The following is a 4,699-nucleotide window of genomic DNA, read 5'->3' as shown; positions in this document are numbered from 1 at the left end:
AATACATGTGTAAAATAACTTTAGACTATATAGAAATAAACTTTTTTATAGACTCTTTTATCATATTTCAATGCAAAACTTTTTTTTTTTTTGTTTCTTTAATTAGTGTCCCGGGCCCTAACTAACACGACTCATATTTATATGTACATTATCACCGTAACAAAATTTTAAATATTTATTTAATGGTATGTAGTCAAATTAGTTAATGAGATATATGATAAATCATATACTTTTAATTTGTTAAATGATGTGTCAACATATTATTAAATACATGTGTAAAAGTTTATTGTATTATCGGTATATATGCAGGGCGAATGCTTGCATATGGATGGGGTAGCATTGGCTACCCCAAAAGAGAGAAAAAACTTCAATAATTAGTATAGATTTGTAAGTAGCTACCCCATTATTTTTTACTTGGCTACTTCAAACAATTTTGTTAGTTTAAAAAGGGATGATATTAATAAAATATTGATAATTTATTTAGTTTAATGTCAATTATAGATAAATTTGATTTATTAAAACTTCACAGAGCTCAACTTTTATACATAATTATTTTCAGATTTTATTTTCTTCGTTGTCATTTCATTAAATATAAGTAAAAATTATTGTAAATTTATTTTATTTATTGATTAAGTTTAATATATTATTTTTTAAAATATATTATATTTCTTGTTTATATTTGGCCTCCTCATAAAAATTATTTTAGCTTCGCCGCCGTAGATATGCATGTTTTTGTATAGAAGGTACCTCTCAAATCTGAAATCTTAAATCTTAAATAAATAATAAATATAATAACAATGCATAAAGAAGGACCGGCGAACCACTACTTGTGCAGAGAACAGATCAAGTCGTAACCTCCAGCTAAATGCTAATTAACTTACGCAAATGCATGAATTGTTGCATTGAGAATGTGACAAATTAGGTAACTTGCAATTAAGCAAAACGGCAAAAACGACAGCTTGTCTTTTTTACGTGAGCAGATTAAAATATTGCATGCTTTAAGAAAAAAATTAAAAGGCAATTGTGTAGTTTCCTTTTAATAAAGACTACAAATACAGTAATGATTTGACTATACAAAACACGAAAAATATGTGTCAAATTAGATAGTAAAAAAAAATCTCGTGATTGCTGAAAACTAGAGTGACTTAAAATTTGATACTGTTGGAACATATGTGGAAATTGAGTAATGACTAAACACAAATTTTCACAATGGGTAGAATTAGTGTAGTGTAAATTGAAAAAAGTGGAAGTTCCACATCGGATGAATCACACATTATTAGTGTTTATATAGTGAGGGTGTACCTGTAATTAATGGGGATACATAATTAAGTGAACGAAGTAAGCACTAGAAAAAATATATATTGATATATATTTTATTATTTGGAAATGATAAATTAAATGATTAATTTAATCATTATTAGAAAGTGTTTTCTTAGTCCCCAAGTTTTGCTAAAAATATTTTGGAACACAATCTAGAATATTTCGGAATACAATCTGAAATATTTTGGTAGGCAATCTAATATATTTTAGTGCATGATCTAAAATATATTTTGATACTCAATAATATATTTATGTACTGAATAATATATTTTTGTACTCACTATGATATATTTTGATGCTCAATTTGAGATATTTTTGTACTAGATCTAATATGAGAATTACTTGCTCTCAAAGTTTCTCACTTATTAGTTGTGAACTTTCTCTATAAATAGAGAGTTCACACAGTGCATTCCACACACCCAAATTCACAGTTGATGCTTCCTGTGTTTTTCCTCTCTTCTCCCTCCTTCGACTTGTGTTGACAAGTCCTTATCCTTTTTCTACTCCTTTCTGTCCCTTCGGAATTAAGAGTGTTCTTAAGACCATAGTCCATCTTCGGTTTATTATCCTTTCGGAAATAAGAATGGTCTTATGAGCATAGTCCCTTCAATTGTTAATGTCTCTTTAGAATAAATAATATTTTAAGATCATAGTCCTTTTTGGTACAATAAGAATGATCTTAAACATATATATTCTTCTTCTAATCATGGAGAAGTTTGATGTTAGAATGGTCGTAGCACCATATTTGAGTGGTTGAAGTACCATATTGATACTTGGAGAAGTTAAAATTAGAATGGTGGTAACATCATATTTGAGTGGTCTCAACACCATAATAGAATGGTAACAATACCATATTGGTTTCAGTATTAAAGAGTGGTCTTAGTACCATATTAGAGGGTGTTATTTCTCGAACGATCATTTACGGTGCAATATTTAATTGAACAGGTGAACTGGGCTGTTTTATCCTGGAGGCACACGGTTGTTAGTCTATCTTTCACAATTTCGGGTAGTGCCTTGATTTGTCTTAAAGAAAGCGACCTGGTCGTGACTCAACCCAGTAGGACTTCAAGAAGACTCAACATGGTAATATCTTCGGTGGTGATTTCAATTATGGTACGTTTCTGAACCCGAAAAACAACAGATACCGATAATTCTTCTAAAATCGTGACGCGATCAAAATCAATGTTCTTAACGCGATTGATGTTGTAGGGAGGATAGTTTGGTTCATCGAAAATTGCAACACAATTGGGTTAAATCGCAATGCAATTGTGCAAGCTGACAACAACAGTATTGGGTACTTCCTTGAAATCGTGGTGCGATTTGTTGAGGATCATGATAAGTAGTCTTTGATCCATTTGTTGAAGTATTTTGAAAATCTCATGTAACCAAATGACGAAACTTTTAGGGGAACTTAGAGGCTTAAGATTTAGGGTTTTCGGATGAGATTCAAAGGGCTAAGATGTTAATCTTAAAGAACCAAAAGAGTGGATTCTTGGAAAATGGTTGGTGCATTTTGGGGAAAGATTCATAGCTTCGGAAAGATGGTAAATGGTAATTCTTCCATTCAAGTTGCAGTTGCCTTAGAAGAAGATGGTTATGAGAGTGCAAGTGCACTAGTAGTCACATATGAGAACTGGAAAAGAGTTGGATCTTGGGCTCGAGTTGCTCTTATCACATGTGTCTAAAAAAAGAGTATTTTATACTTTGGTGTTGAAGGTAGGTGGAGATGTTTACCTTGAAAACAACCAATCTTGCAAGGTCCAAGGCAAAGGTACCATTCTTCTAAAGATGTCGGGTAATGTTGAATTCCTTTTAAGGAATGTGAGTTATGTTCTTAAACATAAGCGAATTTTAATTTTAATAAGCATTGAATTACTTGTCCGTTAACACTCTACCAATTAGACGGTGCTCAAGGATTGTAGTGTTTGTTGCATTGGCCTCCAAATTCAGAGTTATGCCACCATCCTTAAGGGTTAGACCTTCAAGGTTGGTTTCCATGGTTAAAAGGCAAAAGAGGGAGATAAAGGTGATTAAGGTTAATGTTGTTTTTTGTGTTGGATATCTGGGAATTATTAGGGACATGAACAAATGAGTTGCTATTGTGGGAAGAAATTAAGTTGTGTGACAAAAGTCAAGGCACAACTGACCATTTATATTGATCAAGGCACGTCTAGGTTAAGGAAAACCCTAACCTGAATCAAACAGACTCACAACAGTGGCGACTACGACTCAAAGATGGTGGTTGCAACCCAAAAAATATCTAGTACACACATAAATCTTAGTTTATGCGACCAAACTCTAGGAGAGCATCAACAATTTTCAGATTATTCGAAGTTGACCCAACTATCTCATAGTTGTTTCCAACATACTCATTTATGAAAACAAATTTTCTCATCCCCAGCCACTAACATTACTAATATTTGCCTATAAAAAACCATTTGATATTTCAATGAGATATATCAAAACTAACTCATTTGATAAAAATTTATAATTAAAACGTTAGATTTTAATGTATCTCATACACGGTGTATATTTTAATAAAAAATTATCATAGGTGTCATTTATTAAATTTCACATATGATTTCAATTGATCAAGTTTGTAAATAAAGGGGATAAATTGACATCTCACACGTGATTCTCACATTTTTTTTTAGGGGATGAATCTCACACATGATTCTCACAGTTGTTTTTATATGTATTCTGCTAAGAAAAATGCTACTTCTCAAGAAAAATAGCTTCAAGAATTTTTCAAGAAATAGTTGGCAAATTTTAATTGGATGATTTATTTGTCCACTTCATATTTTTCAGCCACACTTCCTTGAATTGTGGCAAATAGTGCATTGTGATTGGCTATTCCATTGCTCTTCTGCTAATTATAATTAATAGTGATTCTCGCTTTTGTTTTGTATACTTCTTTTGAAAACTTTTCATATATATTCTACTAATTATAGTTAATGGAAATTTCACTTTTTGTTTCTTTTAATTAGGTTGTCGTGTTTTCTTTATTTTATTTAAAAGAAAATATTAACCTCTTTCGTTATATTAGCACGTGCCATAAATTTTATTTTAGTACTAGTTCCCATCTTTGCACGCGTAGTACTAGTTCTTTTTTCTTTTTTGGTTAGATAGCTTAGTAGTTAGATTCACACATATGTATGGAGAATCTGGAGTTCGAACCCCGACACCTGCACATAATATCGTTGGTAGCTACCAACTGAGCTACACTTACGGGACTTACTAGTTCTTTTTTTATAACTAAAATTTATTAAGAAAGTGGATACTAAAAATACTCAATCTATGGATTGATCTAATTGGTAAGAGATTTAGACTTGCTTAAATATGTCGTTCGATTTCGGACTTTTACATTGGACGAGAGAAC

This window comes from Medicago sativa, chromosome 8 (genome assembly GCF_051527215.1).
Source record: "Medicago sativa cultivar Bolivia chromosome 8, Bolivia_mono, whole genome shotgun sequence".
In the NCBI taxonomy this organism is placed as follows: Eukaryota; Viridiplantae; Streptophyta; class Magnoliopsida; order Fabales; family Fabaceae; genus Medicago; species Medicago sativa.
This window is presented reverse-complemented; position numbering follows the sequence as displayed.